Genomic DNA, 10,803 nt, shown 5'->3' with positions numbered 1-10,803 from the left:
CTGCGCTGAAGTGACTAGTCTACTAGACTACCGGGGGCATCCACTTTGATGTACTTTCTGAGATTTGGGAGCCCATTCTCCGGTCACCAAAGTTCCTCACACACTCGCGGCAGCGCTTCCATCCTTTCTTCCTGGGTCCCCCCAGCTCCTGGAGCTCCATCACCGAGGCCCCCCTGCTGACCTCGTGTGGCTCTGCCAGGCACATGGCGGCCTCCTCTCTTGGCTGGATCTTCCATGGTCTCGGGCCACTGGGCTCCAGTCTACCTACTTGGCATGGAGAAAAGAGAAGGAAGGACAGGAAGAGATGAGCAGAAGGGAGGGAAGAGGAGAAGGGGAGGACGGGGAGGCGAATTGGACATGTGTGTTCTGTTGCTTCTACTGCTAACTTAGATTTCACCACACACCGTATTTGACCAACTTGGTTTTTTTTTTTCTTTTTGCATCTTGTGTGGCATTTAATGAAAAATAAAACTTGTTTTGGAATGTTTTCTAGAAGTAATCATAAGAAACTGTTAGCAGTGGTTACGTTTGGAGAGGGGAGCTCAGCAGGCTCGTTGGGGGCAGAGAGTTTCCATTTTTTTTCCTTTGGCGTTTTTGTCTACTGATTGAATTCTCTGGGCATGCTGAAGAGACTCCTCTAAAAAATAGAATCGTAGAAAATGTTTCTGACTTTTTAAATTCTTTTTCATTACCATAGTTTCTACAATCTACATTGGGGATTCTATAATCTGTAGAATACAGATACATGTGATACATGCAATGTAACATATCAGTTACATTGTGCCTGCTATCATGATAAGGTGCTCTACATACATGATCTTCTTTATCCTAAACGACCCAGTTGGGAAGGACTTCTTAGGTGCGGTTTAAAGATAAGGAAATGAAGGCACAGAGCAGTTGCACAACTTGTCTGAGGCCACACAGCCACTAAGAGTCAGTATAGGATTTACTCCATATTCTGTCTAATGCCATGGTCAAGATTTTAGCCATTCTGGGATGATAACTCCTTCCATCTTTTAATAGATACTCTTTGAAAATCAAGGATCATCAGAAAGCACCTTGGGAAGCCACAAAATGTCTTGTGGCTCCCCTTCCATCCACACCAGATGGAACTGTAGTCAGAATGTCTTCATGCGAGTCTCTAACCTCTCTTTTCTCTGAACTCTGAGCATCCACCCTGCCAATATTGAAGGTCTCTGTCTGAGCGAGCTAATGCTTTTCCTCCCTGCTTTCCCAAACTGAGAGCTGCTACTTGTTCTTCTTACCTAATTTGTCCCAGCTGATCAAAATTTGAAGCAGAAGAATGTGTCTCCTTCTCAGTTTTTCAACCATCTGGGAGGTGAAGTGGTCGTGAGCCACATGAAGAATCTATTGCCTGCGCTGTTCTTAGCTGACCCGACCCCTGTCCTGCCGCATAATGAAGTGCTCTGAACCCCGCATTCTGAGAGTCGCTTTGGGTTTTGTTTGTTTGTTCCTTGTTAACCACAAGTGAACTTTCAGTCTGGGAATAGTCTCCAAGTTTCTGGAAATAGTCAGTAAGTGGCTCCCTATCTCTCGGCTGTTGCTGTAGATCAAGTTTGAGGAGAAATTCAACGTCAGAACCTCTTTGATTTCCCCCTCTCGCTTGCCCTTCCCCCCATGTTCAGTGGATGACTGTCCTCTCTTGCAAATGTCTCTTCCATCCTACTTTCATAACTATTTTACCCACAATAAATAAAACAAGTTCAGACTTTTGGAATTCCTTAAGCTACGTAGCAGCAATGACTCCTCAACCGGAAGAGCCTCCATGCAGATTTTCTCACCGGCCTCCACCCCACCCCGAATGAAGAACCTAAGTCAGTCACACGGATTCCATTCCCCTTTCCGGGGATTGGTTTACGAATGAGTACGTGGCCACATTCTTTTCAAAGAAGTGTGAGGACAAGAGGTCTACCATGGGCCTTTTGGCAAAGGTTTCTTTGGGCCTAAAATGCCGAAGCATCCATCTTTGCCTCCTTGGGGTGTGTGGCTTCTGGGTGTGATGGCGGAACCTCCCGCAACCATGCCTTGTGGGGGGCACACGGAGCCTGCCCTTCTCCTGCATTTCTTGTTATGTGCAGTCTCAGCTGTCCATTTTCCAACATGAACCATCTCCACAGATAGACCAGCCTCTCTGCCTAGAAGCTTCCTCTTTCCCCTCATACTTTTGCAAGATTAACCACCCAGAGACATGAAACATGTTTATGATTCGTTCCTTTCTTCGAGTCACCTTCTGTGAAGGGAGTTGAGAGTTTGAGGCCCGAGTCCAGGATTATAAGATTTTGTACATTTCTGTAACTTTGTTACTTCCCCATGTTTGGTATTTTCTTACGATATTACGCTATTCACGCTTGGTCATCTTCATTCTTTCAGCAAACATTTATTGAGCTTCTGCTGTCAGGTGCTATGCTATACCCTGGAGGTAAAAAATAAATAAAAATGAGTAAGAATCAGTTTCTGCCATCAGAGAACTTATAGTTTTGTGAATGAATATGGCAGGCACTAATGCTGCCCACTCAGTAGATCCTCCTTGTTCTTTCTTCTTAAGAGACCCCCCCATTTTGTTCAGATAGTAAGGTGTTTGGCCAAAGAGGATGACTTGTAATTTATCTAGGAGTTAGCATATGAACAAAACTTCAAGGGAAATCTACCGGGCACTTAGGGAAGCATTCTCCTCCTGATAAAAGGCCTGAGCCAACCACCTACTTTCTTACTTCTTGGTGCCCTGTTCCCAAGACCATGAAGTATAAAGCAGTAATGGCCATCTTGAAATTGAAGGAAAGGCCAGTCGAATCAGAGAGATGCTCATGAAACCCCATAAAATCATTAAACTGCTGACCCAACTTTGGAGCTGTGTGCATCTAGATGTAATTTTCTATAAGGCAATCAACTGCCTTTCTTATTTAAGCCATTACTAGTTAGGTTTTCTTACTAAAATGAGAGAGAAAACCAGGCAAAGGAGTTTTGAAATATAGTATAATAAATGTGATTATTGAGTTGTGCATAAGAAGGCAACATACGTAGAAGGATTCAGAGATAAATAACTTTGTTTGTTTGCATATTTACAATGCATGTGATAAATGCATGATAGAAATCTTTGCAGAGAAATATGAACCAAAGAGGAAGCTCTGACTTGTGTCCATAATGTTCATTCATGATGAGAGTAAGTTGATGCATTTTGGGCAGGAGCCCCACAGATGTGACCTTCTTAGTGCATCACACCAGTAGATACATGATATCAATGTGCCCCATTACTGGCAATATTAAATTGGATTACAAGGGTCAGAAGGTGTTCACCAGGTTCTTTTCTTTAAATTTGCCATTTCCCCTTGTCATTAATATGTATTTTGTGAGAAGATACTTTGAGACAATGTAGATATACCATTTCTTAGATTATTTGTTTTTTAGGTGTTGAGTTTGATAAGTTCTTTGTAGATCTTGGCCTCACGAACACTTGTTATTTCCTGTCTCGTTAACTTTTGCCATTCTAATGAGTGCCAGGTGATATCTCATTGTGGTTTTGATTTGTTTTCCTTGATGGCTAGTGATGTTGAATGTTTTTTCATGTGTCTGTTAGCCATTTGTATGTCTTCTTTGGAGAAGTGTCTGTTCATGTCTTCTGCCCCTTTCTTGACTAGATTATTTGTTTTTTGCGTGTTGAGCTTGAGAAGTTCTTTATAGATCTTTAGAGTTCGTTACAGATTTTGGCCTTGCCAACACATTTTGTTTACTGTCTTGTTAATGTTTGCCATTCTACATGGTGTAAGGTGGTATCCCATTGTGTAGTTATACCATTTCTTATCAAACTTTCACCTACTAGTTTTAACATCTATTGATGATTCTTGCTGAATAGGTTATTACAAGGATATTTGTGAAATGATTTTTTAATTTTTTTAAAATTTTATTTATTTATTTGACAGACAAAGATTACAAGTAGGCAGAGAGGCAGTCAGAGAGAGGAGGAAGCAGGCTCCCTGCTGAGCAGAGAGCCCGATGCGATGCGGGGCTCGATCCCAGGACCCTGGGATCATGACCTGAGCCGAAGGCAGAGGCTTTAACCCACTGAGCCACCCAGGCGCCCTGTGAAATGATTTTTAAAACTCTTTTATTTCTTCTCTATTTATTTTGTGGCAATATACTATAGGGAATAGCTTTTCCTACTTCATTCATTCATTCATCTCAGTGTGAACTTATGGATTCCTATTTTATTCAATAGATAATCTGTAAATATCATTTATTCTGATGCTCATATTATCTCAGATTTGGCAGTGGGAACTCCTTCTGACTTCCTTCTGTGCTCTTATTCTTGGAGAATTTCCTTAATTTTTTATATAAGAAAACCCTGCAGATTCATCTTGAACTTTTCCTGTGCTGGCTGTGAAAACAGCCGTATCTCCAAGTGACTCTATTTTCTTTTAGTGGAGAATGGTTTGAAATTCAGAAACTAAGTCTGGGCATAGTAGTGTTCATTGCTACTGGAGTGCAATGGCTTCTGGGTCTTCTCAGTGGACACAAAAATGGATATATGTGTACACACACTTGTATCTACATAGATGTAGATATAACATCGATGTCTATATACTTACAAAGATATAGAAGTAAAATATATCTGTAATGTATAGATATAAAATAAACCATGAGGCCATCTGAAAATTCCAATTCTAATCTAATACAACCTTCTCTGAAAATGAGAAATATGGCCCCATTATCCTCGATGTATTTACTTTGTATGTAATGTACCTTTTGTAATGTATTTACTGCACTGAAGTCAGTTTTAAAATGACTGACCCATATGACTGTGACAAACTGTGGCTAATTCATCTAACTTGAGTTCATATTTATTTATAGTTCTTGTTATATTTAGTCTGAGGGTATATGATACTGTGTTCAAAAATTACTTGGGTTGGTTTTTCCCCCTCCTTTGCTGAGATTATGTCACTGATTTGAAATACAGTTAAGTTTATTTGTTTTTGTTTGCATTCCATTTTAGGTTTTGTTTTCCCCCTTTATAAAAACTTCATTATTGCGTAATTGCTTTGAGTATATAAACATAATTCCAAAAGTCAAAGCCATACAAAGATACTCAGAGAAGTGTCCCTCCCCACCTCTTGTTTCTTCTACCTTCACATTTATCTCTTGTAGCTCTGAGTATCTTTTGTTTTTTAAGGAGAGACATGTGTATTTTCTTATTTTCTCCACTTTTGTAGAAAAGGCAGCACCATGTCAATAACTGCTTATATTTTTCTTTTTTCAGTTAAAAATATGTGATTCACAAATATCATCCTCAGTTATTTTTATGGCTGTGTAGTACTCCATCATGTGGCTAAAACATAGCTGATTTAATGACTTGGCTACATTTCCAATATTTACAGTCACAAACAATGCTTCATGAGTAACGTTTTGTATGTATATTTGCATGTTTCCAGAGGTGTATCTTCAAATTAAGTTCCAGGATATGGGATGGCTGAGTCAAAATGTAAACACGTGTGTTCTTCAATACTCTTAACACTCTCCTCCTAAAGGTTGTACCAATTTTCATTCCCCGCAGCAAGGTATTGAGGATTCCTGTTTCCCCAAAACTTTACCCATAAAATATAGTGTCAAACTTTAAAAATTTTGCCAGTCACATAGGTGAGAAATAGTACCTCAGTCTTTTAAAATTTTCTCTTCATATTTTCAAGTGGTGTTCAAATATGACTATGTGTGTATTCTGTTTATGTCTTTTGCTTGTTTTTATTGTTTTTCTGTTTTAGTCAGGCCCAGATCTCCTTCTGTGATTTTTAAATGAGTTTTTTATGGATTAGAGATATTAACTCTTTATTTATAATATATATGCAAAATGCTTCCAGTTTGTCGTGGTCGACTTTGTTTATAATGGTTTTTTTTTCCCCCATGCAACATTTTTTTGTAAATTTTTAAATCTTCTTTGCCTCAGAATTTTAAGTCACAGTCAAAAGTCTTTCCTTACACCAAAATTATAGAGAATTCACCCACATATTCTTCTCCCATTTGTGTGGTTTCATTTTTTTCATTTTTGTCTCTGATTCACTGATGTTTATTCTTATTTATGACATAAGATATGAGTCTAGTTTTATCCTTTGCCAAATGGCTATCCAGTTTGTCTCACAGCTTCATTAAAACACTCATCTTTGTGTTAGTGATTTAAAATACTACCTTTTGGGGTGCCTAGGTGGCTCAGTGGGTTAAAGCCTCTGCCTTCAGCTCAGGTCATGATCTTAGGGTCCTGGGATCAAGCCTCACATCGAGCTCCACATTGGGCTTTCTGCTCACTGGGGGCCTGCTTCCCTTCCTCTCTCTCTGCCTGCCTCTCTGTCTACTTGTGATCTCTGTCAAATAAATAAATAAAATCTTTAAAAAAATTTTTAAAAATAAAATAAAATACTACCTTTTTCATACACTAATTTTCCATGGGTACTTGGGTCTAGTTTTTTTTTTTTTCTATTCCTTTCTCATTTAACTGTCTGTTTACACAGCAGTACCATACTGTTTGAATTATAGAGGATTTATAATATGTTTTAATAGCCTAATCCTCTTATATCTTTTCTTATTTCGTTTTTCTAATTTTACTATCAACTTATGTAGCTCCATTGTGAAAAAACTTTTTGGTATATGGTATTTGTTTTAGGTATTTGTATTTATAAATTAACTTAGGGGAACCTGTCCATTTTTTGGTGATGAATTGTTCTAAGAATAGAGATGGAAAGAAATTCTTGATTTGAGTCTTAGAAGTTGGACAGGTAATAGATGGGTAAAAAGGAAGGAATGTCACCCAGACAAGATATAGCATGGTACCTGCATGACAAGGGTTGGGGTGGAAGTCAGGGGATAGTCCTTATAAACCAAGGGGAGTGGTATAGAGACTAGGGACTCATTCACAGACTGCTACGTGTAAAACTCATTCATTAGTGGCTAGGAGCTAGGTGAATATTGTTACCCTGTTGAGCCAGTCATAGGGGAAACCAGATCTCAAAGGGCAAACTGGTGGGAAAGCCAACAAGGGGCAGCAGAGTCTCTGGGTCTCTGGAGACAAGGAGCCCTGGAACTGAAAGCGTGATTCACATGCATACCAGACTCAAGACGATCGGCCCGTCCCAGTCCCAGCTACTGTCCCACATGCCCCCTTCTGCCCTGCTGGCCAGCCACACAGAACTCTGCAGAATACCTTCGAAGTCCTGTTGTCTGCCTCCATGCCGTTCTGCTAGTTGCCTAGAATGCTCTGACCGCCACGTTTGGTGAATTTCAACATATCCCCTCAAAACCTGACATACCATTGTGTTTTCCGAGAAGCTTTCCTGTTGGACTCATCTCTTCTCCCTCCCGTAGTGCGGATTGCTCCTTTTCTGGATACTAATAACAGTCCTGAAAATGATCATTTTGATGATAGTAAACATGCATCGAGCATTTCGATGTGCTCAGAATTGTGTTAAATGCTTTATATTCATTACTTAAGCCTCATGACAACCCTTTGGAATAGAGACCATTGTTAGCTTCATTTTACAGATGAGAAATGTCAGTGATTTGTCCAGGTCCGATAGCTGGTATGTGGCAGAGGTGAAGTTTAAATCCAGCTCTGTCTCATACCAGAGCCGGCCATGTTTGCTGTGTGATTGCATCACTTTTGGCCAGTTACTTGTTTGCGGAATGTTTTCCTCCTATAATGTATGTGCTTTGAAAGCAGGGACAAATTCCTGTTTTTCTTAAATTTCCAAAGCTTGCCAAAGGACCTGGCATACGGAAGGTTCTCCAGCAATGGTTGAATGAATGAGTAAATGAATAACCCAAACACTCAAATATTCCCACTGCCTGTAGAATGAAGTCTATCTGTCATTCAAGGTTTCTTACTAATCTTATGCCCTATTTTCCACTAATTGGATCCTCCTCAATACAGAACATATCTTGCATTACCAGCCTTTTGGCCCTTTATTTATGCTATTCTTTTCGTCATGAATGCTATTCTTTCTCTCCTTTCCAATTCAATTATATTTAAATAAATGACCTCTCTATCTTTTTTTTTAATCAAAATGCCCACATGACTCTGAATTAATGAGTTAATTAATTAATTTGGCATGTGTACATTATCGTGCATCCTGTGTCTTTTGCCATGCTCACGTAGTATGTATTTCAGATAGTCATGTTGTCTGTCATTGAATCCACAGTACCTGTGGCAGTGTTGTGCCAGGGAATGGCCGTCAATAATGTCTGCTCAGTGAATGACGATGACAGGTGGTCATCAGTCACTCGAGTGCAGGGGTCTTGGGAAGTCCTCTGTTCGCCCAACCTCTCTACTCAGGTAAATTAGGCTCAAAATCCTACTATTAAGCATTTATTCTCTTGGATTCCCCTGAATTTATCTTCTTTTTCTCATTTTTTAAAATTATGTTCAGTTAGCCAGCATATAGCACATCGTAAGTTTTTATTCTAGTGTTCGGTCATTGATGACTTGCGTATAACACGCAGTGTTCTCATTCTTAACGTTTACCATTCTCATTAAGCTCATTCAACCCAGGCTGATGTCAATGTTTTCTTCTTGCTTCTTGGGGAGATCATGGTAGACCCATGCAGCCTCCTATGACCGACATCACGGGCTTCAAATGTTGAGCCAGTCCCTGAGGGCATGTCTAGGATCACCAGGCGGAGGACGGACCTCACATGGCTACCCAGACTGTCCTTTCAGTCCCTCTCAAATGGGTGACAGTTTTCTTTGGTGGCAGGATGAAGAGATGAAGGCTCTTCCCCGTCCGTGGCTGCCTGTGGATTTGTGAAGTCTCGTTCCCCTTCCTCCCCTCCCCATGGTTGTTACCCAAAACCATTCTCCTTTGTCCTGTTTAGGACTAAACTGGCCAATGAATGTCTTAAACACAAACCAAATAACATCAGCTGTGGATTCAGGTATGGTAACTGGTTTCCCAGGCAGCCTGGAAACTCCCTTGTGCCTGAGGGTAAACTGCACGTGACCTGTCTAGACTTTTGTCGGTTTTATCGGACGGAAGTCTCACCTTCAGAGGTGAGGCCTGCAGGACTGTAATGTTGTCCCTTCAAGGATCTGAAGTCACTCTCCTTCCTCTCCTGGGATAGGTTTCCATCCTTCAGAAACCCAGACGAGGTATCGAATGTCCCTTTCCTAGGAGATGAATATTCCCTTCCTTGCACTGTTTTCTCTTTTAGCTTAACTCACCCATTTTCAATCAGTTATCTTTCCATTCAAGTGCCCGTTTTGTATGTCCCCTCTCTCCCCTTTGGAGATCCAGGGAGGGGCTTAGTGCTCACTCCCCTCAAGCTCATTCCTGTCCCACCAGAGGGGACCTGACCCTGGAAGTCTCTGGGGACGCTGCAGCTGTGCACACGGAACACACAGGGGGCACAGGGTGCCGCAGGGGACCAACCCTGTGAACCACGGCCCCCATGTGCCGGTGAGCTGGGGATCTGGGTGCCGCTGAGTCCCATTTAAGACCCATTTCATAGAGAAATAGGACTCGTGCCTTGAGGTCAGAGGGGAATCTAGAGTCCACATACCCCACAGGGAGGTTTCCGTCTTTAGAGGATAGTCTCACCGGCGGGACCTCTCACTGGGCCTTGTGAGACTCACCTTCGCCACTCAGAGCCCCCCGGGCTGCTCCTCCAAGGCGCAGGCCCAGCGGTCTCCGGCCGTACCCCATGGTCAGAGGGGAACAGCTGTGCCACAAATGATTTTCAGTCCCGTCGCCCATCTTACCAAATTTTCCAGCTGGGTGGACGGCAAGCCCTCTGGGGTTCACGACGTCACCCTGGGTTACAGAGTGAGTCAGTAGTTCCACGGGGTCAGGGAATGCGGGCCGCCCCGGCTTCCAGGCCCCAGCAGACCACATACTCCCTCTCCTGCAATCGGATCGGCCCGTCTGCAGAGAAATGGAATTAAGCTATTAGCAAGTGGTTTCTGACTCTTGCAGAAACACAGGCAAGAAGAGCCGCTTCTAGATGTTCTAAGAGGGCTGTTTGTTTTGGCAGCACTTCACTCTATTACACATTCCTGTCACTTAATTGTCCTTGTGAAGATAAACAAAGACCTTCTGGGGCAGAGCTGGGAGCAGCCTAACAGCCAACCACATGTTGGCCGAATTGAAGAGGTAGGGGGGGCTGTGGGGGGGGGTGGTTAGCGCTATGTGTTCAGCTGTGGCCCGAATGACACCATCTCATCTCCACGGTGACCCCCCTCCTGGGCCTCCGGCCCCTCTCCTACCAGCTGCCCTCAGGTCCGAAAGAAAGTTTAAAACTAGGCCCCAGGTCTTTATCTCCTGGTGATCCAACTTCTTCCTCTGACCTTCGGCGTTGTTTGGTGAGTTTCAAGCTCACAGAAGACCATCTTCCAAGTTCTTTTTGGCTCGTCATCACGTCAGCATGATGATGTTAGTGAGGACAGCGCACAAACGAAACACCTTCACGTATCTTAGCAGACGCTGATAAACGCCGGTCATGAGCTCTGGGCTGTGCACGTGGACCTAAACATGGGTGTCTCCCAGCAGAGGCGAGGGGAAAGAAAACACAGCTGTTCATGCCCTTTCGTCGTCACCTTCTATGTGTGGTTTCTGGCTGGAGAGCCAGGGCAGATACAAGCACACCAGGGATCTGGCGGGGGGGGAGGGGGGGGTCAGGGCTGGGGGTCAGCGCCCGCCCACGGTGAGATAGCGATCTGCAGGATGGTTAGGTTCTGCTAACATGCGCCTAGAGATAGCTAAGACCTTTATTTATTTTTAAAGACTTTATGTATTTATTTGACACACAGAGATA

At 42.5% G+C, this 10,803-nt stretch overlaps 1 long non-coding RNA gene across 1 annotated transcript; it reads right to left on the bottom strand.

Moving 5' to 3' along the window:
• Nucleotides 1–1,807: 1,807 nt before the first annotated feature.
• LOC132027755 (uncharacterized) lies at nt 1,808–9,940 on the bottom strand. The gene is made up of 3 exons (XR_009407187.1): nt 9,752–9,940; nt 7,308–7,398; nt 1,808–2,434 (listed from the first exon to the last, which is right to left on the bottom strand). It is a non-coding gene; the product is annotated as an uncharacterized LOC132027755 (long non-coding RNA).
• Between the last annotated feature and the right edge of the window lie 863 nt (nt 9,941–10,803).

This window comes from Mustela nigripes, chromosome 12, assembly GCF_022355385.1.
Source record: "Mustela nigripes isolate SB6536 chromosome 12, MUSNIG.SB6536, whole genome shotgun sequence".
Lineage (NCBI taxonomy): Eukaryota > Metazoa > Chordata > Mammalia > Carnivora > Mustelidae > Mustela > Mustela nigripes.
This window is presented reverse-complemented; position numbering and strand designations above follow the sequence as displayed.